At 46.5% G+C, this 26,695-nt stretch overlaps 1 long non-coding RNA gene across 4 annotated transcripts; it reads left to right on the top strand.

The window, feature by feature from the left end:
* Positions 1 to 647: 647 nt before the first annotated feature.
* LOC141022959 (uncharacterized) lies at positions 648 to 26,695 on the top strand. Of its 4 annotated transcripts, XR_012183840.1 has the most exons (16): positions 648 to 721; positions 813 to 1,079; positions 1,185 to 1,273; positions 2,520 to 2,627; positions 3,575 to 3,690; positions 4,247 to 4,458; positions 13,900 to 14,145; positions 15,055 to 15,173; positions 15,881 to 16,000; positions 17,060 to 17,197; positions 19,105 to 19,307; positions 20,159 to 20,298; positions 21,523 to 21,648; positions 21,918 to 22,022; positions 24,283 to 24,607; positions 26,333 to 26,695. It is a non-coding gene; the product is annotated as an uncharacterized lncRNA (long non-coding RNA). The 4 variants fall into 4 exon arrangements; XR_012183842.1 differs by lacking the exon at positions 15,881 to 16,000 and having other exon boundaries at positions 15,055 to 15,120; XR_012183839.1 differs by lacking the exon at positions 15,881 to 16,000.

Below are 26,695 nucleotides of genomic sequence, written 5' to 3'. Positions count from 1 at the left end.
CGGAGTTACCCGCGCCACCCGAACCTAAAACTTTTCAAAACAAAATGAAACACCAAAGGAGACTACCCCGCAAGCCAAAAAGAATTTGCAATCCCGAAACTTTCTCCCGCCGGAATTAGCCGCGCCACCCAAACCCAAAAGTTTTCATTTCAAAGTGATGAAATGGAAAAGAAAATGAGACTACCCCGAAGAAGCCCAAGAGGCAGCCCAACCCCACGCAGCCCTCTTTCTCTTTCTTTCTTCCATTCCCCTCCCGACCCCTCGTCTCCTCCTCCTCCCATCCCACCGCGCTGCCGCCTCCACCCACCGGCGACCCCCGCCGTCTCCGTCTCCCCTACCTCCGCCGCCCCCCACGGACGCACCGTTGCTTCCGGATCCGGGCGCACCCGTGTGAAGCGCGGACTGCAAAACCCGCTCCCGGGAACCCTAGCAGCCCACACTTCGCCGGCGCGCAGCAACGGGAGGAACGCGAGCGGCGCGACGACTTCTTCCACGACGTTACGCTGCGCCTCGCCGACGTCGCCCTCTCGGCCGTCAACGTCAGCACCGGCCCCTCTCTCCTCCTCTCGGCTCGCCGCGGCCTTGTTCTGCTTCGACGCTGATGCGGCTGACATCGGGCGCCGTGCTCGACCTCGGGTGCGGCCCCGGCTCGGGGCTCCAGCCAGAACCTTGGCCTGCTCGACAAGGGCGGCATGGTCGTAGGCGTCCTGTCCATGTCAAGGTCAGTCGCCGGCGCCCAGACCACGGTAGGTAGCTGTGATTCGTGGACGGCATTGTGGTCTTAACTCACTGATGATCGTTTGTTGTTGCAGGGCAGAAGGTGAATGACCCCTCAGATGGAGGTCTAGTTTGTTAGTTACCAAAGAGAGATAGAGAAGATGAGGTCTAGTTTGAGTTTTGCTGCTAGCTCATCTTCACAACCTTGCAGTTGCAGGGGTCTACAAAACTGGCGACTTCCCCCACAATGCCAAGGAGGGATTCATCTGTCTGCGCTGCGCTGAATGTTTCTTTCTGCAACGAAACCGATGGATCTTCAGACCTACCCATCTGGATGGTTAATATTCATTCTTTGGCGTCGGGTACGCCGGTCAATTATTCTCTTCATTCATTCTGTTTTATGATATACACTCTTGAAACCAGCGAGCTACTCATGTATATGAGCACCATCATGCTGTGAATTTCAGGCTGGATTGTGGTGAGTCGACGCCAAACACCACGGGGGCGCTGCTGCACACACAAGTGGGATCACATCTCCCTTACTGATACTACTCAGGTAAACACCTGTTCAAAATCATCTCACCATGTGTCAAAGCCATTCACTTCTCAACACAGATGCATGATTGTTTGATTCCTGGTCCTCACCTGCATGTGGATCTCCTGTAAAAGATCAATGCACAGCCCTGTGCTAGATTCCCTGTATGAATGAACTTTAGCTAGCTATTTCATGGTCATGTTTGTTCAGACAGCAGCGCCGCCGAGCATGCGACATGGGTGGCCCTATCTCACTTCTAACACTGTTTTGATGGCTTCAAAATATGCGTTTCTTTTTTCTGTCCTTATTATGAGTTGCCACTCATTTTTTTCTATGTTTAGCCACTTTCAGAGATAGGGCGTACATTATATTTGAGAGCGAATTACCATTAGTCTGGAAAATGAGTCTGTTTCAAAAGGAATTGCAGTTTGCAGCAGAGCTAGCGTGATTTATTTAGCCCACTAATACAGTACATTGCATGGGCTGCTGATGTTGGTGCTGGTGGTTGGGGTGACTTGACAGTCTGAACTAGATAATCAAGTTGGCTTACTGAACATTTTTTGACGATAGTGTTTGGGGTTCAGAAGTATGGAAAGAACAATTTTGTTTGCAGCAGGTTTCTGACACTACTTTTGTGTTTCTTTTGCCCTGTGATTCTTTCAACCTGCTGCAAAAAACATTGCACTGAAGCGACTATAATAAAAATTACATTTGGATGCATGACTGTTTGATTCCTAGTCCTCTTGTGCATGTGGATCTCCTGTATGAATGAACCTTAGGTAGCTGTTTCTTGGTTGTGTTTGTTCCGACATTAGCGCCGCCGAGCATGCTGACGTGGATAGCTTTATCTCCCTTCTAACACTGTTTTGATGGCTTCAAAAGATGCATCTTTTTCTCTCCTTATAAGTGCCGCCTGCAAATGCCACTCATTTTGGACAACAAAGAGCTTAGTTGGATTACATCAAAACTTAAAAGCAAATGTTGCTTTTCTCGAAACGCAAAGGTCTTTTGCGTTTTCTCGAAAAAAAATGTTGCTTTTCTCAACTATATAGAGAACAAACTATATGATATGATTTGTTTTGTTTTTCTTATCTTGTTGCCTTGCTGGACGAAATAGAAATGCACTGCTTTTGTTGTATGCAAGCAGGCGTTACAGTGCCAGTGGCATTTTCTACTGCATATATGGATAGCTAGTTGTCATTTTGCAGTTACATGGCTGTTAGTTACTCAAACACTTATATATGATGAATCTTACTTTTGGTTACAGGCACCAAGTTCCGCAAGCATGCTGGTTGAGGATACTTCGCTACATGACTCTAGAGCAGCTCACCATAGGTGATAGGCGGCGATCTCCAGTAGGACCGGACCGGTGTAGGTACAGCCCTCCGTTCCTCTATGCTCTGCTTTTTTTCATGCGATTGTGTGCCCGCGACCATCAAGCCGTGGTGAATATTATGCTGGCCATTGCGCCCTGGCAAGTTCTAGGATTTGGGGTTTTCTCGATGGGCTGTGCTGCCAATGTTTGTGCTTCTCGTTCTTCTGGTATAATAATTAGTTCTACTGTTTTACATAAGTGTAAGTGCTCTTATTCTTCATGTTGTGTTCCTAGTTTCCTACCATGTCACCCGCTATCTCTCCGTTGTTTGTACTCCAAGGAATGGTCTTAAGCATCTACGGTTAATTCCGTCTGTTCTCTGGTGCAGATTTGTTGCTTTGCACAATGAACGATTCGGTGTAAGTATAGTGCATATAAGTTGTAGTTATCGGAATGGTGCTTAAGCACTTGATTGATGTGCAGAATTTCTGCTACTAGATAGAATGGTTATGGCAAATTCTGTTCAATTTTGCTCTTTAGCTTAAAAGGTTTGGCTTAGTCTCGTGTTACAAGATAAATCTTCTGTCAAATTCTGTTCGTGGAAGTTCTTTATGTTGGCAAGGCACGACCTCAGTGGGGAAAAATGAAACCACCTTCTATTTTACAGAAAGGATGCTACTTGTGTTGCTTATTAAAATGTTGGTATGCTATTTCAATTAGCTGGACATATATCTTTCTACCTTGCTGGATGAATTGGGAATGCACTGGTTTTGTTGATTAGCCTCTTACAAAAATGTAGCGAAGGTTGTGCACAATAGACCCGAAGTGGTCGGACCCTTCCCCGGACCCTGCGCAAGCGGGAGATTCATGCACCGGGCTGCCCTTTTTTTAGGCATTACAGTGCCAGTGGCATTTTGTACTGCATATTTGGATTGCTCTCGTTTTGTAGTTACATGGCGGTTAGTTACTCACACACATATATGTATGACACTTACTTTTGGGTACAGGCACCAAGTTCTGCTGATCTGGCAAGCATGCAGGTCGAGGATACTTTGCCACATGACTCAAGAGCAGCTCGCTATATAGAAGATAGATGATATCCAGTAGAACCTGACCGGTGTAGGTAAGCCCCTCCGTTCCTCTCTGCTCTGCTTTCTCTCATGTGCGTGTGTGCCCACGGCCATCGAGCCGTGGTGAATATTATGCTGGCCATCGTTCCACGGCAAGTTCTAGTGTTTTGGGCTGTAGTGATGGCCTTTGATGCCGATGCTTGTGCTTTTTCTGGTGTAATAATTACTGTCACTGTCTATTATCTACTTGTGATATGATTATTTGGTTCCTAGTATTGCCATGTTCAGTTGACTGCCAGTTTTTAATTCACAAGCAAAGTATGTGCAGTCAGTTCTTCACAGTCATGACTGTCCATTTTTGAGTTGTGTCATCTCAAATAACTGCACCTTTGGTGCAGACATATCAAGTATGGTGTTAATATGTTGTCTATTCTACCAGTTCCTTGATTTTCAGATAGCACCTAAACCGGCTGATCTTATATCTTATTGTCTTCTTTCTATTATAACTGGCTCCCATGATTCTGTGTGTACCCATTCATTGTGTTTGCTATGTTGCAATTTCATTGCATATTCTTCTCTGGCGTTATTGCTTGATGTATCTGCCTGCAGGTAGACTGGGATGACTCTGCGCCAAGGCGATCTTGTTGGGTACCCTCCTGTTCTGAGGAAGCATAAGATTTCTAACACAATTGCACCTCTGTGCTCTGGAGATGTTGGTATGGCTGACTCGTTGCTAGGACCAGATTGTTTCCGCTTCAGCCGGTGCAGGAGCGGCTCCCCCTCTGCCTCCGGTGGCCGCTTCTTCTCCGACTCTGGCGTAGGTAAGTTAATCTCTTCCTCTCCTGTGCTTACTCTTCTGCTCCGTGGGTCCACGCCATTGGGCCGTGGTTTGTTGTACACTGGGCATCGGTTTGGTGTATTCAGCCATGAAGATCTAATTTGGATTTGTTTTCGTCAATTACTGCTAACGTCATTTGATTCCTATAGTTCATGTGCTTGCAATCTTAAATTAACTGAGCCGTCGCCTCGTTCTGAAATACACAAGTAGAAGAGAATGGCAAGCAGTCTTAAACTAAGTAACTAGCCATCGCCTATTGTACTTCACTAGCAAAAGAGCCCGTGCGTTGCAACGGGAGAGAAAACATAACACACGCTCTTAACTCAACAACATCACTCAAGACCACAATAGGTCCATCTCCTTTATTTTTGCGAGGCATCATATTTGTGTTGTTGCTTATCCTCCTTCTCACCATCGCCGGCGATGGCCTCCGTGTTCACACAAAACAACAAAAAACGTGTGTTGAATATGGTTAATCCTAAGGCGTCTCTCTCTCCCTCTCTCCTCCCTCTCTCCCTCTCTTTCTCTCACTTTCTCTCACTCTCGCGATGAGAAATCTGTTGTTTTCCCCTGCGACATTTTTCAGAGGTATGCATGTGTAGTTCTTGATGTTTTCTTTTCCCTATATGGTTATAGTGGGGTGTTTATTTGCAATCTGGATCGCCGCCGGTATGTAAAAAAAGATCTTGCGCTATAAATTATAAGTTTGCTTCCATAACAATATTTAAAAGGTAAAATTAACATCATATTTAGATTCCACACATTTTTCTAATAAAATTCCATATATAATATGTTAAAATCGAAGTTACGGTTTAAAAGATACAGATAATTTAGAAAATCATTTGGTTTGACTCAAATATATTCCAAAATCATATTTAAAATACTTAACAGGTAAAAATAATCTTATATTCATATTCTACATATTTTTCTAATCAAATTTCATATATAACATGTTCATATCGGAGTTACGGTTTAAAAGATATGGATGATTTTAAAAAGCATTTGTTTGACTTAAATATGATCCGCGGACGAATTACCTAAAACATCAGGGGGGTTTTCGAAAAATGTAAAATAACGGTTCGGGTGTGACTTAAATCCGGACGGCGGGTTGAATTCTCTGAAATAGAGGGACTTTTCTGAAAAATGCCATGACGGATGAAAGAAACCCAATTTGCTTTATTATTAGGTAAAGATTAGCTTTTCAGTCATGATTAGTGTTGTGTCATTTCAAATGACTCCACCTTTGGTCCACACATACGAGGAAAGGTGTACTATGTTGTCTATTCCATCCGCTTCTTGAATTTCAAATAATACCTAAATCAGCTCATCTTGTATATTATTGTGTTATATACAATAAAAAAAATAGCGTGCTACAACAAAATAGCGCCGATCTCAAAACATGCTATTAGCGTGCTATATCGCGCTATAGCGTGCTATTAGCGAGACGTTGTACACTAATATATTTAGCGAGGCAATTCTCAATACGCTATAGCGTGCTATTAGTGACGCTATAGCGCGATATTTTTTTCAATGGGTGGGGCATGTGAGTACCATTTCCTTGATTTGCCGGCGAGAGGGCGCGGGTGGAAGCAGTGAGCGGAGACGTAGCTGTGGAGATCTGGGAGGCGGAACAGCTGGCCGCTGAGAGGTTTGTAGATGAAGATCCTGACGCTCGGTTCGACGGCAGCGGCACGCGGGGCCAAGCCGGGACTGTCGCAGCAGTTGCGGATGGCCGCATGCCGGGTGTCGGCACTCAGGAGGAGGCCGTCGTGGCTCATGGGGGCACCTGCGGCCGATCCGGGACTGCAGCGGAAGTTGTAGATAGCCGCAAGGCAGCGGCGGGAGTTGGCAAAGTCCCCGTCGCGGCTCACGGCGTGGATGCATGTGCTGGCGTAGTCAATGCCGTCGGCGAAGTGGGGGCCCTCGGTGTGGGCGAGCAGGCCGAAGGGCGTGGCGGCGGCATCCGGGACCAGGAGGCGGAACAGCTGGCCGCTGAGGGGGTTGCAGACGAAGCGCCTGACACCCGGTTCGACGGCGGCGGCACACGCGGCCAAGCCGGGACTGTCGCAGTAGTTGCCGATGGTCGCATGCCGGGTCTCCGCGCCGAGGTGGAGCCTGTCGTGGCTCGTGGCGCGAAACGCGGCCAATCCGGGACTGCCGCGGCAGTTGCAGATGCCCGCAGGGCAGCGGCGGTTGTCGGATAAGCCCTGGATGCTTGCGTTAGTGAAGGCAACGCCGTCGGGGAAGGTGGAGCGGCCGGATTGGGTGAGCAGGCCGAAGAGCGCGGTAGTCAACGCGGCATCCATGCTGGGGATGGGGAGGCGGAAGCGAAACAGCTAGCCGCTGAGAGGGTTGTAGACGAAGAGTGTCGCGCCCAAGGGTCGGCCGCGGGTGTCGACGAAGTAGAGGAAGAGGACGCCGTCGCGGCTCGCGGCCTGGATGCTCGCGGCGCCTAGGTCCATGCGGATGCCGTTGGGGAAGTCGGCGACGAGCGAGAGGTAGGAGACGCAGGCGGCCTCGTCGAGGTCGAAGGACGCGCGCGCGCCCGTCGACGGTGCCCAGCTAGCGCCCAGCGCCGCCATCCTGTAGGCCAGGGCCCAGCGAGGGTGCGAGGCCGCCGTGCGAGGCCGCCGTGCGGAGGGGGCGTCGGAGGGGCGCCGCGGCGGCGCCGGCGAGGCGTCGGAGCATTTTGCTATGGAGGGGGAGGGTTTTGCGCGGCTTGTCCTTGCATAGGTGACATGCGCGATCTGCGGTGTGGTGCCGTCTGGCGTGGTGGGGAGATGATAGTGGAGGGGGATGAAGGGGTTCGGTGCACATGAACTCGATCCAGCCATCCCTGGCACAGGGAGTGGGTCCCACCTACCACAGAGAAGACGACGGAGAGAAGGTGAGTTCGAATTTCGAAGCCCAGATTCATCAACTCCTGCTTCGGATTGGTTTTTGCCAGAGAGCACGCACCGACTCTCCCGGAAAGCACCGAGCTGGTGGGCGCCTTGCTTCCAGCCAAACTGCTGCACACGGCCATCTACCGACTTCAAGTAGCTAGCCCCACTGGGTTCATACACTTGTGTAAATGTCATTTCGACTTCAAAGTTAGTTTTTGAAAACCTTTACAGACCACACAACTACATATTTCTGAAGATGGTGTAACAGGTATGATGTGGAGGTTCCAAGGGACAACAAACATGAGAGAACTATGGTTAGCTAGTGGCCGGACACATCCCATTTCTCCCTGTCCACAACAGCGGCCCCATATGTCCGGACCAAAATTCATAAAAGACATGCAACAACGTAAATTGAACTAGATATATATAGCACAATCAGACCTAAAAGGTATAGTTCATCGCCGGATAGATTATACTACATACAAAATATATTAGCTAGACGGTGCAGGGAGGCAGAGATCACCATTTCTTAGCTGGCCCCAGCAGTAGTACTCCTGATGTAGCTAGAGAGGCGGCGGACGGCGCGGGCCTACTACTTCGCGTGTCGTGCCGCCATGGCCTAGACGCTCTCCTACTGCCTCGGACGCGCTCTCCGAAGATGTGATGCCGAGTCGGAGCGCATTTGCGTTCTTGCATTGGAGGCGCCTAGCGTCCATCTCCGCCGACGTCAGCGACCGGTGCTTAACCTTGCGGGCGGGAAGGACCGGCCTACATAACCCTCAACACAGCCCGCTACCTCTCACGGCGGGCGACTTTTGCCTCCAACTCTGGCATCAGTATCCTTTGGGTGGGCGCGGGCACGAGGACCCAACGCTATCTGGAAGGAGCTGGGGCCAAAGGGGAGCCAGGGAAGAGGGGCACCCGATGACAGATCTGGAGCGGAGGACGATGGGCCACCGGGTACGACGCAGAGCTCGAGCTCCCGCCAGGGTCCACCCTCGACTGCTCAATGGCGATTCCCATCGCCGAGAGAAAGCGGAGCATCCTGTTCTCCTTTTGTTCGGCTACGACGAACCTTGAGCGGCCCGTTGCCATGATCGATTGGATGAGTACGCCCATGTTGGGGCCGCCGGCCGCACATGAGCTTCTTGGGGTCTCCCAATCTCGTGCATAGTCCCATTTGAGGGAGGCGAGATAGTTGGCCGGTGAGTGGGTTGTAGACGGAACAAGTGGTATCTGGGATGTCGTTGGGGTCGATGCAGGTCATCTTGCACACCCGATTGCGGCCCTGCCTGGGAGCCGTGACACGGGTGTCGTAGACAATGAGGAGGAGGCCGTAGTCGCTCGAGGAGCATACTTTGCCAGCAAGGACTTGCACGATGTGGTTTTCAGGGACGAGGGCGACGCTAGTCTTGGTGAGGTGCGTCGGCAAGACGAAGCGTGAGATGTGCGGAGGCTCGACGAGGCGCAAGAACGCGGTTGGTGCCGATCCTGCGGCTTGCTCGACCAAGACCCAAGGAGGAGGAAGTGAGGCGGCAGCCATGGAGAAGGAGTGGCATAGGTGGCCGAATAGGCCAAGGAGGCGCCGAAACGACATGGCGCCGTCTTGATGCTGACGCCATCTACTGCGGTGGGTTGGGTGAGCATATTGATGTAAATGGCAAATAAACGACGTTCGCAAGTCCCATTTAATTAGTTTTAGCTGGCTTGACAGTCCATATTTCTAAGAAAAGAAACTTTATTAAACTACTTTCTCTGTCTCATAATGTAAGACGTTTTTGACACAGTATTAGATAAGAAGTAGGCTTAAACGGGATTAAGCGGTACCGGTTTACAGCAGAGAGTGGAAGGAATCCGATGGCATAGAGACCTCGGTTCACGTGGACTCGGTGCACACAGCTGGCATGTCAGGGGATGGCTTGATGAAAGCTGCGTGGGGTCTTTCCACCGCGTACGGGGACGCTGAAGCTCTCTCAGGCCCACCGGTCAGTGACTTTTGTCTACAGGGGCTGGTCTATGCAACGAATTTCATAGAAGGAAGTGCCGTGCAGCTGCGTCGCGCCGATGGCTATGCTGGGCACTAGTTTCCCGCCAAAATTCCGTTCGCCGGGAGGTGTTTTTTTTCTTGAGAATATTCGCTGGGAGGAGGTGGTTTCAGCTTGTATCCTATCCTCCTCCTTTTCTCAGTTCCATTCGCTCACAAAAGGATGTGATCCACGTTGTCCTCGTCCTGCACATTGCAATGCCCGTACGCCCGGGAGGTGTGGTACAACACATGGGACACTCTACAGATTAAGACACCACCTTCGACACCAACTGAGACTACCTTGGACTGGTGGCTTCGAGCAAGGAAGAGTTTTCAGGGGCCGGATAGGAGAGGCTTTGACACCACGGTCACTGCGGTCCTCTGGGCTTTGTGGAAGCAAAGAAATGCGAGAGTGTTCAATAGGTTGGAGCAACAAAAAAACCAGCTCGAGCTAGTCACCTCTACGTTAATTGAGATAGCCGAGTGGAGGCAAGCGACAGGCGGTGTTGGTGGGTTACAACGTTTTGTGAGGAGTTAGCCTAGGTTTAGTTGGATGGTGTTGGTGTTGGGAATTTCGTGTGTGCCGTATGTTCGCATTCGAGCCACGCGTCTTGTAATTATACTTTCTTCTTCTATACAACTATGGTACGCTTTTGGCGTACTCTCGAAAAAAAAGTGTGTTGTGAGCGAATGGAACTGAGAAAAGGAGGAGGATAGGATACAAGCTGAAACCACCTCCTCCCAGCGAATATTCTCAAGAAAAAAAACACCTCCCAGCGAACGAAATTTTGGCGGGAAACTAGTGCCCAGCATAGCCATCGGCGCGACGCAGCTGCACGGCACTTTCTTCTATGAAATTCGTTGCATAGACCAGCCCCTGTAGACCAAAGTCACTGATCGGTGGGCCTGAGAGAGCTTCAGCGTCCCAGTACGCGGTGGAAAGACCCCACGCAGCTTTCATCAAGCCATCCCCTGACATGCCAGCTGTGTGCACCGAGTCCACGTGAACCGAGGCCTCTATGCCATCGGATTCCTTCCACTCTCTGCTGTAAACCGGTACCGCTTAATCGCGTTTAAGCCTACTTATTATCTAATACTGTGTCAAAAAAGTCTTACATTATGAGACAGAGAAAGTAGTTTAATAAAGTTTCTTTTCTTAGAAATATGGACTGTCAAGCCAGCTAAAACTAATTAAATGGGACTTGCGAACGTCGTTTATTTGCCATTTACATCAATATGCTCACCCAACCCACCGCAGTAGATGGCGTCAGCATCAAGACGGCGACATGTCGTTTCGGTGCCTCCTTGCCCTATTCGGCCACCTATGCCGCTCCTTCTCCATGGCTGCCGCCTCACTTCCTCCTCCCTGGGTCTTGGTCGAGCAAGCCGCAGGATCGGCGCCAACCGCGTTCTTGCGCCTCGTCGAGTCTCCGCACATCTCACGCTTCGTCTTGCCGATGCACCTCACCAAGACAAGCGTCGCCCTCGTCCCTGATAACCACATCGTGCAAGTCCTTGCTGGCAAAGTATGCTCCTCGAGCGACTACGGCCTCCTCCGCATCGTCTACGACACCCGTGTCACGGCTCCCAGGCAGGGCCGCAATCGGGTGTGCAAGATGACCTGCATCGACCCCAACGACATCCCAGACACCACTTGTTCCGTCTGCAACCCACTCACCGGCCAACTATCTCGCCTCCCTCACATGGGACTATGCACGAGATTGGGAGACCCCAAGAAGCTCATGTGCGGCCGGCGTCCCCAACATGGGCGTACTCATCCAATCGATCATGGCAACGGGCCGCTCAAGGTTCGTCGTAGCCGAACAAAAGGAGAACAGGATGCTCCGCTTTCTCTCGGCGATGGGAATTGCCATTGAGCAGTCGAGGGTGGACCCTGGCGGGAGCTCGAGCTCTACGTCGTACCCGGTGGCCCATCGTGCTCCGCTCCAGATCCGTCATCGGGTGCCCCTCTTCCCTGGCTCCCCTCCGGTCCCAGCTCCTTCCAGATAGCGTTGGGTCCTCGTGCCCGCGCCCACCCAAAGGATACTGATGCCAGAGTTGGAGGCAAAAGTCGCCCGCCGTGAGAGGTAGCGGGCTGTGTTGAGGGTTACGTAGGCCGGTCCTTCCCGCCCGCAAGGTTATGCACCGATCGCTGACGTCGGTGGAGATGGACGCTAGGCGCCTCCAGTGCAAGAACGCAAATGCGCTCCGACTCGGCATCACATCTTCGGAGAGCGCGTCGGAGGCAGTAGGAGACCGTCTAGGCCATGGCGGCACGACACGCGAAGTAGTAGGCCCGCGCCGTCCGCCGCCTCTCTAGCTACATCAGGAGTACTACTGCTGGGGCCAGCTAAGAAATGGTGATCTCTGCCTCCCTGCACCGTCTAGCTAATATATTTTGTATGTAGTATAATCTATCCGGCGATGAACTATACCTTTTAGGTCTGATTGTGCTATATATTTCTAGTTCGATTTACGTTGTTGCATTTCTTGTATGAATTTTGGTCCGGACATATGGGGCCGCTGTTGTGGACAGGGAGAAATGGGATGTGCCCGGCCACTAGCTAACCATAGTTCTCTCATGTTTGTTGTCCCTTGGAACCTCCACATCATACCTGTTACACCATCTTCAGAAATACGTAGTTGTGTGGTCTGTAAAGGTTTTCAAAAACTAACTTTAAAGTCGAAATGACATTTACACAAGTGTATGAACCCAGTGGGGCTAGCTACTTGAAGTCGGTAGATGGCCGTGTGCAGCAGTTTGGCTGGAAGCAAGGCGCCCACCAGCTCGGTGCTTTCCGGGAGAGTCGGTGCGTGCTCTCTGGCAAAAACCAATCCGAAGCAGGAGTTGATGAATCTGGGCTTCGAAATTCGAACTCACCTTCTCTCCGTCGTCTTCTCTGTCGTAGGTGGGACCCACTCCCTGTGCCAGGGACGGCTGGATCGAGTTCATGTGCACCGAACCCCTTCATCCCCCTCCACTATCATCTCCCCACCACGCCAGACGGCACCACACCGCAGATCGCGCACGTGACCTCTGCAAGGACAAGCCGCGCAAAACCCTCCCCCTCCATAGCAAAATGCTCCGACGCCTCGCCGGCGCCGCCGCGGCGCCCCTCCGCACGGCGGCCTCGCGCCCTCGCTGGGCCCTGGCCTACAGGATGGCGGCGCTGGGCGCTACCTGGGCGCCGTCGAAGGGCGCGCGCGCGTCCTTCGACCTCGACGAGGCCGCCTGCGTCTCCTACCTCTCGCTCGTCGCCGACTTCCCCAACGGCATCCGCATGGACCTAGGCGCCGCGAGCATCCACGTCGCGAGCCGCGACGGCGTCCTCTTCCTCTACTTCGTCGACACCCGCGGCCGACCCTTGGGCGCGACGCTCTTCGTCTACAACCCTCTCAGCGGCCAGCTGTTCCGCTTCCGCCTCCCCGTCCCCAGCATGGATGCCGCGTTGACTACCGCGCTCTTCGGCCTGCTCACCCAATCCGGCGGCTCCACCTTCCCCGACGGCGTTGCCTTCACCAACGCAAGCATCCAGGGCTTCTCCGACAACCGCCGCTGCCCTGCGGGCATCTGCAACTGCCGCGGCAGTCCCGGATTGGCCGCGTCTCGCGCCACGAGCCACGACAAGCTCCACCTCGGCGCGGAGACCCGGCATGCGGCCATCGGCAACTACTGCGACAGCCCCGGCTTGGCCGCGTGTGCCCCCGCCGTCGAACCGGGTGTCAGGTGCTTCGTCTGCAACCCCCTCAGCGGCCAGCTATTCCGCCTCCTGGTCCCGGATGCCGCCGCCATGCCCTTCGGCCTGCTCGCCCACACCGAGGGCCCCCACTTCGCCGACGGCATTGACTACGCCAGCACATGCATCCACGCCGTGAGCCGCGACGGGGACTTTGCCAACTCCCGCCGCTGCCTTGCGGCTATCTGCAACTTCCGCTGCAGTCCCGGATCGGCCGCAGGTGCCCCCATGAGCCACGACGGCCCCCCCTGAGTGCCGACACCCGGCATGCGGCCATCCGCAACTGCTGCGACAGTCCCGGCTTGGCCCCGCGTGCCGCTGCCGTCGAACCGGGCGTCAGGATCTTCATCTACAAACCTCTCAGCGGCCAGCTGTTTCGCCTCCCGGATCTCCATAGCTACGTCTCCGCTCACTGCTTCCACCCGCGCCCTCTCGCCGGCAAATCAAGGAAATGGTACTCGGATGCCCCACCCACTGAAAAAATAGCGCGCTATAGCGTCACTAATAGCACGCTATAGCGTATTGAGAATTGCCTCGCTAAATATATTAGTGTACAACGTCTCGCTAATAGCACGCTATAGCGCGATATAGCACGCTAATAGCATGTTTTGAGGTCGGCGCTATTTTGTTGTAGCACGCTATTTTTTTCATTGGTTATATATGCTATAACTGACACCCAAGATTCTGTGTGCCCATTATTTGTGTTTGCTCTGTTTGGTTTGCAATTTCATTGCATACTCTTTCCTGAATTTACTGCTTGATGAATCTTAGTGCAGATAGACTGGGATGAATCTGCGCCCCTGTCGTTAAGAAATAGACATTTCAATGATTGGCAACTCGATCTTGTTGGGTACCCTCCTATTCTGAAGCAGCTTTAGATTACTGGCACATTTGCACATCTGTGCTCTGGAGATGTTGGCATGGCTGCCCGTTGCTCGGAGCAGATTGTTTCCGCTACTGCCGGCGCAGGAGCGGCTCTCCCTGCGCCTCCAGTGGCTGCTTCTTCTCGCACTACAGCATAGGTAAGCCACTCGCTTCCTCTCTTGTGCTTTCTCTTTTGCTTTGTGTGTCCACGGCCATTGAGTCGTGGTAAGTTGTATGCTGGCCATTGGCACCATGGAAATTTTTAGGTTCTTTGGGTTGTGGTGATGCCGTGATGGTCACCGTTTGAGTGGATTTAGCTCTCGAGATCTAATTTAGCTCTGTTACCAATTAGTGGAAACTGGACTTGGAACTCTTATTTACAGTTTTATCTGCTGGTTTTTCTTTTATGGCATAGGCTTGGTTTGAACATATTTAACCTGTCTCCTATTTGTTTTGCTCTATTTGCATGTGAAAATATCACGGTACATATATTTTCTATTTCACCAAGATCAATACTCCAGGCTGACTGTTTTTACTTGTATGGTTGTTAAATTATTCTATCCACACCACAGTAAAATAATTTCATTGTAGTTGGATTGAACATAATCAACTGCCTCTGTTTTTTATTGGTATATTAACATGACGAAATAGCACACTATACATATTCTCTATTTTAACAAGCTCGATACTCCGCGATGACTGTTTTTACTTGAACGGTTGTTAAAATGTCCTGTCCACAGTCCACAGCAAAATGATTTTATTACACTGGGGTGGACTCGAAAGTGCGATCCTGTTATCCTCTCAAGTGGATGAAGTTCGGTTCCTAGTTTCAAGCTTTAAGTGTTACATGTAACAAATGATCCCAAGCAATTGATTCAGATTGCATCTTGCTTTCATAGAATTATTAAGTTCCCAATGCCGCGTTTTTCCTTATCTGCCAACTGAATTTCTCCATCATTTCCTAGTAGATTAATTAGATTTGTAGTGTAATTGAGAGTTTTCTTAGCATGCTTCAGTTCTGCCTTTTGAGTTCTGATTTAGCTGACAAATGCATGCCTGTTCTGCAGCTGGACATGTAAGCTTTTGGACTTTGACCAGCTCATACTATAGAGGGGCGCAAGTGGTCGTTATGGGTAATTATGTTCATCCACCATTCTTCAGATGCTCCTTTGTTTGGTACAGATAAGTAAGTGATGTTTTATCGAATCACCATAGTCGAACCAACCTTTTTATGGCTGGACGGCCCCTTCATTGATGCTCTTAACTGCAACTCAAGTGGTTGTGATGCTACTCTGTAAGTGCTTGTGTGTAGAGTAAAGCAATCTTGCTTTAATCCTTTTGTCACGTGCTCGTGCTTGTGTTTGTGGTACCATTCAGTTTCAGCCAGTCAATGTGTTAGCTGCTGGAATTCTACTGCTCCATGTTTTCCTTCCCTTCCCTGCGTGCCTTTTGTTGCTAGTTTCTCGACTAGTATTTCACACTACATCTTCTTGCTGTAATTGTAACTGCATTCTTCCTCCTGTTGACCGAAGTGATCCTTAAAAATATGAGATTTTATGGTTTCAAAAGGGCTACATCATTGTTCATCATCCTTATGTGCACCATCTCATGCTATCACAATGGTCAACCATTCATCTCGTATGTATCAATGTATGTATGTGTGCAAAAAAAACATTCATGCTGCTTATTTCTTTTACAGTTTTGACATTATGTTGTACCTTGGTTCATTATAACTGAATCTCAATACCTTTTTGATGTTGTGCACCCGTCCCGTGTTATCTCTTCAGAATTTGATGGCTAATTTGATGACGTTGTTCTGCTTATGTGACAATCTCTTATCATGGATGCTTCTACTTGACAATTTGCATTTAACTAAAAAACATTTTATTTCAGACAAAAGAACAGAAGTTTTCTAGTCTGGGTCTGTCTTAACTTCGTGAATGAAGGACGCTCTGCTATTTACTGTTGCTGATAATTATTCTTCTCTGAATGAAAGGAATCCCTTTTGCACCGGTAGACACATCCTATCTATTCATGGTTTTCCTTGCTGATGCAACACAAGTCATGAATTGACCAATTTAAAAGATATGTGTTATTATGCTCTTGTCATGATAAAGGACAGATTTTTGATTTAATCTCGCCTGAGAACACATCAATTGTTCTCACTATAAGTAGTGTAGTTGTTATCTTTTCAGAATTTGATGGCGTTGTTCTGCTTATGTGACAATCTCTATTGTGGATGCTTCTACTTGTCAATTTGCATTTAACTGAAAAAATGTATTAGTTCAGACAAAAGAATTGAAATTTTCTAGTCTGGGTCTGTCTTAACTTCATGAATGATGGACGCCCTGATATTTACTGTATAACCGTGGCTGATAATTATTCTTCTCTGAATGAATGGAATCCCTTTTGCACTGCTGGACACATCCATACCTATTCATGGTTTTACTTGCTGATGCAACTCAAGTCATGAGTTGACTGATTTGCGACATGTGTTATTATGCTCCTGTCATGATAAAGAATGGATTTTTGATTTAATCTCACCTGGAAACACATAAATTATTCTCACTTTTGTCCTCGCATGTGACTTTTGATTGTACTGGCTTTAAACACTTTGATCATGTATTTCTCTAATGAATCAATAGAATTTGCCAATTTCCAGTGTAAAAAAGGTCGATGCGCTGCCCTTGATAATTATTACTGTCTGATAATCGAAAAATATTGCTTCTTCAATTTATCAAACCTTGCTGCCTTGCTCTAGCACACGATTATTGCACATTGCTAGCTTATCCCACACTGTGCATTGAAGCTGCAAACTATGCATGAGCAGACTAGACTGATATTTCCCACACCGTTCGAATAATAGTCGATGTCTCCTGGTATAGGAAGAGAGGATGACTCACTAAAGCACACAAGTAGGTTAGAAAGCGTCCAAATACAAAGAAAATAGGCAGAGCTATGAAGCTTTTCTTTTTCGCGATTACCTTCAGCTAGTGTATTTGTTCTCTTATACACCTACATTCTTGTCACGATTGGTAATTAAAAGTGTGACATTTTTGTTTAACTGAATAGTTTGCAAAGGAGTTGGATATGCGGGGGCATGGGGTCCCGGTGACAGTGGCCAACACCACCTACATGGGCATGAACGCCGTCTACTGCGCCGGCGGCGTTTACAACCTGCCGATCTTCCAGTAGCTCATGGCGGAGGAGGTAAGATGGACGCTGGCACCGCTCAGGGTAATTAATTCAGTCACACCTTTCAGATCCTAAAGCATACATAGTTTTATGACTTGATCATCAACCAATTCACTAGGTTGTCTGGTTCTTTATCCGAGAATTTACACTCGTGGCGCATGACATCACCAATGGCCACCTCCCCGTCGTCATGTACCTTCTTGATCATGGCGATGGATTTCGAGTCGCTCGACTAGTCGCGACTAGTCGACGACTAGTCTATGAGTCGCAAAAATATGGTCGACTCAGCTTAGTGTCGAGGACTCTGAGTCGCGACTAGTCACGACGCAGGCTCGACTTCTTCCGAGTCGCTGCCCCAGAGCGACTCGCATGAGTCGCGACTCGAAAACCTGGCATGGCGGTGATCTTCACTACTTCACTAGATCTATTTTTTCCCCTTGATGGCAGCTCTAGTCCTGAGTACAGCATATGGATGATTCTTTCCAAAGGCTTTCTTTAGTCTGGTCATAATAGTCGAGTTATGGAAGATGCATGTGGATTAGTCTGACTAGTTGTTCAAAACACGCAAACTTGCTATCTTGATGAATTCTGAAATTTGGTGCTTAATGAAGATCATTTCTAATCTGATCACTGGAAGCAACTATAAATACGCGATAGGTTTGATGCTATCCGCCTACTAGATTAGTAGCTAGATATTCTAATTATTAAGAGATTGGTTAAAATATTCCTTTGGCGTCAAGTTAGGGGCCCAAGTATTGGATGGTTGAATAATTTACAGAGAGCTACCCTCGTTACAGTCTGAAAGACACTTACTATATGTGTGTGTGTGTGTGCTGACTGGTTCTGACTTCCTTGCTTTGTATTCTTTGTCCTTGTTTTTGATTTCCTTGCTGTCAAATTCATCCTTGAGTACTAATAATAGTACCGCAGATTGATCGAGGAAAACCCTCGCCTCTTCTTAAAATAAAATCTAGTTAAATTCCTGAAGCAATGGTCAACAACATATTTGTTTTGTGCAACAGCAATACATTGAATCATCTGACCTATATACATGTTGAGGAAGATAGAGGATATATACTTGCTTTTGTTGTTCTATATTATATACATGTATGTTTAGTTATTCAACATGCTTCAAACCTGAAATGGACTTGCTGGTTTTAGACAAATGCTATGCTCGTTCAGAGTGCCCAACTGCCCATGTCGTGTGATATACAATTTTGCTTCGCTGTGCGTCTCTTCTCTTGTGTGCTGCATCATTGCAGATAGATACTGTACTAGCTGTTTTCTTATTCGGAGGAATCAAATCTACCATACCAGGATAAATAGATAGTAAACCCGTCATCAAGTTGTTGGTCTGTTGAAACTAAACCATATGAAAATGGATGGTTTTATTAATACTAAAAGGGTCTTGTTTGGAACCTGCATTTTTCTCTTTGGAATACTGCTAACTAATCATTTGCATGCTTACGTATTAGCCTTATTGGATCAAGGCTTGTTATTTAATTAGAGGTATATTCAGAGATCTATCCTGTCAGGGGTCAGATATCATCAAACCAAGATGACATGATCCTTGAGAAGTTTAGTCAAGTATATAACCTTGTGTGTTGCATCATTGTGTGCGGATAGGTAGGGCTCTCTTATGTTCTAGCTAGGTGAACATAAACCATGTGTATTGATGAAGTAAATTACTAGGCACGTTCTCATCTTGCATTTTTCCTCCCACTTTGTTCCCCTCCTTGCCGTAACAAGTATTAGTGCCTTGTTATCTTCAATCCAACCTGTTGCACAAGCATCGATTTTATCTTGGCATGGAACTTCTTTTTTCTATTACCCAGTTGATTGTATGGCTGGCCTTGGAATATGTTAATATCTTATTGTCATTTGGCGTGGCATTTATTCTAACCTGGCTTCTTCTTTTGCAGCCATAGCTGCCGGTTGGGTTGGTTCCAGTCCTAGCAAGCGAACACAGCGCCGGATCCACCTTGGCCACAACCACACACCTTATTGAATATATATGTATCTACACAATGATGATACACGCACAGGTGCACGGCTGATGGTAAGCCGGCTCCACTTCAGCCCCTCCGGTTGCCCCTATTCCTCTTCCACTCCGGCACGGCTGATGGTAAGCAACTGACTGGTCACCTCCTCTGCTCTCTCCCATGGTGTTCTTGCTTGCTTGCTTGTCCACGGCCATCCGGCCATGGTAAACTCTGCTCTCTTTTAGTAATTAGAGGCTTACTTAGAGCAAGGGGCACTTTACCTGTAGAGGCAGTGGAAACTCACTTGTAAAAGTGGATCCCAAATGGATGACCAAGTTGAATCAAGTTATTGCAGATGGATGAAGTTGAAGCATTTTGTGCTATCTTGAATCATTTCCTTGACACCATCTTGTAGGAAAATGCAGTAAACGACCAAATAATCAATTGTGCATGTACATCTGCAGCGGCTTGTGAAAAGCTAATGAAACTGGGTTACTCTGAATCTCTGCTACTGAATATCATTAGCAACTATGCAAGGTCTTCGTGAAAGTAGGAAATGTACCATATTATTCAAGTCACATTGATGCTTTATATGGGTGACTGTTAGAACATATTCCTGGGGTAGGTGTCCATTGTTGAATTTAATAGTGGAAGAGCAAGTGGTACTTACCTTAAGCAGGGTTTATTTTCCTGTACAACTCGAAACTGGCCATGGTGTGATATGTCCTCCACTGCAAAATTACTTGGTATAGCAAGATCCGACGGTCCAAATGATTTGAGCTTGTTTAAGGTCGAACCTGAGTGACTTTACTTTATTTATTACCATGAAAAGCCTGTAGGAAATCACCTCTTCACATTGTTTAGTGGATACGGGATACTGCATTGGCTGCAGTTAGTCCTTGATCAACAGCGACAGCGCAAAACTGTGGAGTTCTTTTGATTAAAAAAAAGCTTTCTCCTTGCTCTTTTCCCCTGATGTAGTCTTCTCACTCAGGTGGAGAAGAGATAGTGTGCGTGGGGAGAAGGCGGCCAATAGCACCAGCGAGTCCGTCAGCCTATCCGCGTGAGATCTACTTGTTGAGCGCACTAGCTGATTTCTTTGTTTGATAAGAAGTCAGGAGGTTTGAGTTTAAGGTACTGAAACTGCACGCCCTTTGGTTGGTTTGAGTTGACGCCGACTGTTTGTTAACTTTCAGTTTGTAGTATGACTATGACTGACTGAACTGCGTGACATCTTGTTGTTGTTCACCTTCTGATTTATTTGGTAACTACATACATTCATGTCACAAGAAGCGAACTATACCTGCAATTGTTGAGTGTCAACACTCAACACTAGCTAGTAGCTACTGTATATTGTAGCTACATTATGCGTGCCATAGATAGATAGATAGATAGACAACTCATTGTATTTTAGCTGCTGCACTGTCGATAGTATGTATATATACTTAAAGGACAGACCCAGTGCATAGAAGCTCCCACACAAGGTGGGGCCTGGGGACGGATTATAGGAACCTAGTCTTACCCCTGCGAAGTGCAATGCAGAGAGGCTGGTTCGAACCTAGGACCTCTCGGCACAAGTGGGGAGGACTTCACCACTACGCCAGGCCTGCCCTCTAGTATGTATATATACTTGGGCTATTTTTTTTATAACTGAGGTGAAACCATTTTTTCCTGAGCTGGAGAATAACTTAAAACTACTTTAGTAATAGAGAAAACGACTCCCTACTATCCTTATTTGGTCATTTTGCACAACCTGAAGCAGCTATAGTTGAGTTGCCGAATTATGAAATACTCCCTCCGTTCCTAAATATAAGTCTTTTTAGACATTTCAAATGGACTACAACATACGGATGTATGTAGACATATTTTAGAGTGTAGATTCACTCATTTTGCTCCGTATATAGTCATTTGTTGAAATCTCTAGAAAGACTTATATTTGGAACGGAGGGAGTATAATTGATAGAAAAGTATTCACACTGGACACACATATTGTTGAGTTACCGAATTTATCAAGGCCTTCACATATGTGCAAGATACCCAATCTGTTTTACTTTACTAATCAGCAACATTGTGTTCCTTTGCAAGCCCTTTCTTTTCTTAAATTTTAGAGATGAGGAATAGCATTGAGATCGTGTCCTCCTTAGATTCAGGAATTATAATGTTGCGATTTCTAATTGGTCTGTCCATCTTGTTATCTCACACCGTGTATTTGATTTTAGTACAACAATCTGCCCTGTTGTGGATTTCTTTGTTGCATGGTGGAGTACCAACAGTAGCTTATCCATAATAAAATTGAGGCCATGAGAACGACGCGGTTTGATATTATTTGATTCCGTTCGCTCTTCTTTCTTGATGCAGTTTCCTCACCCAGGTGCACAAACGGGTGGTGTGCGTGGGGGAGAAGGCGCCTGACATTACCAGTGAGTCCATCGGCCTGTGTTGGTGCTCACTCGACGCCTTCGGTGGCCTCATCTTGTTTGTTTGGTCGGTTCCTCTCTCCTGCTTTGTCTTTTGTTTCACCAATATTGGTTTAGTTCTCCGACCATACAAGTAATTTCACTGATTTGTGCACCACTTGGTACTGAACTCTGTGTTAATGCTGAGTATTTTACAGTTACCCTACAAAAAAAAGAGTATTTTACACTTACACTAGGAACTGGGCAGCAGGATTTATGAGAAAGAAAAATATTGATATGCTAACTAAATGAATACTTTCAGAACCTCAACCCATGCGTCAAGTTATTTTTTGCTAGGCCGCACCGGAGTTGGGAGCCAGCGCAAAATCATGCCTGCTCTCCCTCGAGCCCCTGCCTCCCGTGACGCCTCCGGTGGATGATTCTTCTCTGACTACGGCCTAGGTGAGCCACTCGATTCCTTTCCTATGCATGCTTACTCTCCTGCTGTGTGTCCACAACCATCGAGCTGTGGTAATTGTATGCTAGCCATCGTGCCATGGAAATATCTTGTGTTCGGTTCGGGGCTGTGGTGATGGTGTCTGCTGTAATCTCCATTTTTGTTTCTGTGGATGATTTTGGTCTCTTGTAACTTTGTGTTGGTCCCTTTTTTATCCATGCATGCTACAGGGTTTGGTAACGGTACATGTTATATAGCTTTGGATGGATCCTTGATACTTTGCTGGGAGGAATTTTGACTTGTTAATAATGGCCATCCCTCTCGACTGTGAGGAGTTTTTCAAGTTATTGCCCATCTATTGTAGCCTAGTTTCTAAACTGTTTGATGCAGAAAATTATCACCTTTGGCAAAGCAAGTGTCACCTTTGACAATTATATTCTATCGAAGAACCAATTCTGCTTTCTAAATTGGGTCTATGGTGTTTGGGGGTGTCTATTTGTTGCTTCCGTTGTCGACGTTATCTGTTCGTGCAGTTTTGTGTCTCCTCTTGCTCAGAGGAATCAAATCAACCAAGATGAATACTAAACCATCATCAAGCTGTTGGTCTGGGAATGAAACTGAATTAATTCCCACTTAATTTTTGCCTATGTTACATTCCTAACCTTCCTGACCAGTAGATCAAATGGAGGGTTTTATTAATACTAGCAAAAGGTCTCGTTTGGAACGTTTTTCTTTTTGTAATACGATGAACCTTCCATCGATGCTAACTAATCATTTGCATGATTGCATATCAGCCCTACACTAGGCTTGCTATTTCGATGTATGTGTGTGTGTATATATATATATATGTATGTGTGTGTGTATCTATATATATTCAAAGATCTTACTTGTATGTCAGTGATCAGATATCATCAAATAATGATGGCATGATTTTTGAGAAGTTTATTGAAGTATAAACTATGTAAACTCTCTTGTGTGCTGCAACAGTGTGGATATGGCACTAGCTGTTTTCCTATCGAGAGGAATCAAATCTGCCAGGGGAAATCATAAATCGTGTTGTTGGTCTGGGATTGAAACTAAATGAATTTTGACCAAGTTTTTGCCTGTGTTAAGTCCTGATTAACCTTGTTGGGCAGTCGATGAGATGGAGGGTCATATTAATAAAAAAGTCTTGTTTGGAACCTGTGTTTTTCTCTTTAGATTAAGATTGAAAAGAAACAAGTATGTGCAAGCAACACTAAGTAGGTTCTTGGCTATGTTTCACTGTTACAGATTTTGCTTCTTTCTTCCTTATTACAGATTTTGTTTCTTCATGTAATTAACAACCAACACATAGCTTGATGCTCCATGGATAAACATATGAGAGTAAGAGATCTCTATTTGTTGAATTCAGATCATTCATCATGAGGATCTTTCGGCCAATTTTGATAATTACAACTCACTAATATTTCAGCTATGTCAGTCATGCATGGGTGTGAGTAGTTTCTCTTTGGCTATGTGGCATTTTTATTTTCTTATCATTCACCGTACAAGGATGATCACTGGTGCAAGTACCGGGTATATTATGTGGTATTGATTTTTGCATCAAATTCATTGATCTGTATGGAGTATTGTTGCCTCAGTCCCTAGCTCTCAACATATAGAATCTTTTTGCATATATAATTAAATTTGTTTGGGTAAGACTACGACCTGTATCAACCGTTTATCAGTTAATTGAAGTTATGGATCTTTATCGGAATTTGGAAGTAGACTGAAAGTCCACACTAGTATCGACTTTTGATATTTTGTATGAATGGGCTTGATTTTCATCTTTCTTCTATTGGTTTTGCTTGCTTTTTTGGAAATGGTTGTAAGAAAGTGTTTTTTCTTGTTATGCACCACTATCACTCCATGTGGAATATCAGTCAAAAATCATCATTGTGCTTTTATGTTTACTGAGACCCAGTGATGGAAATTCCTGGATGTGTCATTAAAAGTCCTTTTCGTACAAACGTTTTCTCTGTGTAGGTCTAGGTGTTATTCATGGCTAGCCATGTTTCTATTTCTATGTAGATCCCCTACAGTTTTCACTCGATGACATATTGGGAAAGTGGATTTGTCGTGTAATAAAACATAACTTGTTGATTAATACTCCCTCCGTCTCATAATATAAGAATGTTTTTCAAGCTATGTTAGTTGCTGCTGCTGTTGTACTGCCGACATTATATTTATCATATATTGAGGATGCACTGGTACTGATGTTTACCGGACTGGACTGGTGTGCAGGTGTTTGTGCTATGGAATTGGTGAGTTGAAGGAAGAAGCTCAAGATGTAGAAGAATGACAGGTCGTCTGGGACTCTCGATTGTTTTGCTTGGCTGTTTAAGCTTAGCATTGGAGGAGAAACTGATGTTTGTAGTATTCAAGAATGTGCTGCTTGTTACCTTGTGGCGTGACTGAAGGACAGACGGCGGAGGGCGTGGTGGAAAAACCTGGGAAGTCACAGGCTTGAGAGGGAGAGATGTTGATACACGCCACATGTACCAATCTTATCCAGCAGCCCTACATATGTGTAACAATGGCAGTGGTGTCCGCCTCGTCCATTGTTCAGGTGAGTTTTTGGTTTGCTCTCTCTCTCTCTCTCTCTCTCTCTCTCTCTCTCTTGATTTGAGATGGTCTGGCCATTGAGCTGAGGGCGACTTTGGTGCCGCCGTTGAGCCGATTATTTAGTGTTCAGTTTCCTGAATTGCCATGGTGTAGTAGCTACATGCTCATGGTTATGATATTGTTTTGAGTTCGAATGCTTCTTGGCCATGCTAGGATTAGCCTTTAGAGTTTATATTTCCTGCCTAGGAGAGGTGATTCTTGGTATTTTTTGATAGGACTGGATAAGGAGAGAGAGATATTCTTACTCGGCCACCTCTCTAGCTTCCTTTTGGACCTAGCTGGCAGTGCTAGTTTCTTGGCTTGATTACTTTAATGCTCATGTACTTTGTCGACATCCACAATGGCGTTTGAGTTGTGATAGTGCTATCTTATTACTTGTGAGTTGTGATAGTCCACAAGATAGCTTTTGCTTTTAAAATTTGGTTTCGTCAATATTGTGATAGCTCAAATTATATGTACTATTTTGGGTACCTCCAGATTAGTGTACAACTAATTCTTTGAGGTTTTATAACCTTGTACAAGGTTCTGGCTTGTGTTACCGCGGCAGTGGTGTCTGCCTTTTCCACGGCAGTAGTTCAGTTTTCTTTGTGTTTCCTTGTTGCAAGCTTTGAGATGGGCCCTCCTGCTGCCCCCTTTGATGCCTTGTTTCACAGCATACTATCTTGTGCAAGGTATGCTTGATGAACTATGAGAGCTTCGGCTTTGTCGCATGGTAAATCTCGACATTTTAAAGAAGGCACATCCTTATTTCTTCAATTTATAGTTGATCACACTTAGAATGCCAAGATTGTTGAGACGAGACGTAAGTTGCACTACAACTACTGAGTTTGACTAGTCGGGTGTCTTCTCCAGTCTGAAGTTTTAGTGCTCTCGCATCACATTTTTGATAGATTTGTTGTGACTGTTTTGCTCTGGTTAAGCAAAATATATGGGAAGCAATATTCCCTTGAAAGAAAGCTGATTTTTCTCCTCCTGGTCTGCTTTTGTAAATTATTAGGACTTGAAGTTAGAGAAATTTGCAGTTGAGGGGGAATTTCTTGCTGTTCCAATATGAAAAGAAGTTGTTCATAAATAAATATGTAACAATCTGGTTCAGGCATATGACCATGTGAAATAAGATATTGTAGTTGTACATGGATAATAAACCTGGTGAATAGTATAAATGTCTCAGCTGGTGGCCCTTTTGGCAGTCTTCTAGAGGACGTATATTGACCTTTTTCGTATCAGTTGCCAGCAGACGCAAGCTTCTGGAAATTGATCGTCTTGACCTGAGTTGTGTCTGCTTGAGGTTTTTGCAGGAGCGAATGCAGAATAGCTGCTAGCTTTATTAGCTCGGTTTGTTGCAGCCAGCCAATTACTCTGTTGTACTCTTATATATGTGTCGTCCGTCCTTCTGACCACAACTAGCTCTTTCCTTTTTTTTCTAGGTAAGTTGGTTTCCATCCAAACCCAAAAAGAATGCATGATCTTGTCCTGTGCATGCGTATGACTTGAGGCATGTCCTGCTTGATGTGATTCTCTGCTGCTTTGCTTTGTGCTCCTTATGAAGTGAGCTAGGTGTTTAGATAGATAGATCTAGCACATCTGGTTGATGATTCTATGCTACTTTGCTTTGTGCTCCTTGTAAATACACACACCAGGCTCATCTGTATGCATGCATTTTTCTTAGGTTTGAGAAGGATGGTGACACAAAGGCGGCGGAGAGGAACACGATAGTGGGTGATGAGCTGAGGCGGTTTTGTGAGAGTTGGATGGCAAGCAATTGGAGTTGTGCAGTTGCTGAAAATAAAGTTTGGTCTTGGCTGGAGAGGCGTCATTCATGCATGATGATGGCTTTGCAAGATTGTCCACCTCCTCCTATCGTATGAATCATTCATTTATGTTGTATAAATCTGAAATTCTTCAATGGGATTGTCCAGGATATAGATGAGCAATACAATAGTGTCATGTGAAATAGGAATTGTACAAATCCTCTTTCTGGAGAAGTGGATTGTGATGTTAATAGCAAAATCATTACATCTTGTTTTCTTTC

This window comes from Aegilops tauschii, chromosome 1, assembly GCF_002575655.3.
Source record: "Aegilops tauschii subsp. strangulata cultivar AL8/78 chromosome 1, Aet v6.0, whole genome shotgun sequence".
In the NCBI taxonomy this organism is placed as follows: domain Eukaryota; kingdom Viridiplantae; phylum Streptophyta; class Magnoliopsida; order Poales; family Poaceae; genus Aegilops; species Aegilops tauschii.
Note: the sequence above shows the minus strand (reverse complement) of the source record. Positions and strands in the feature narration are given on the sequence as shown.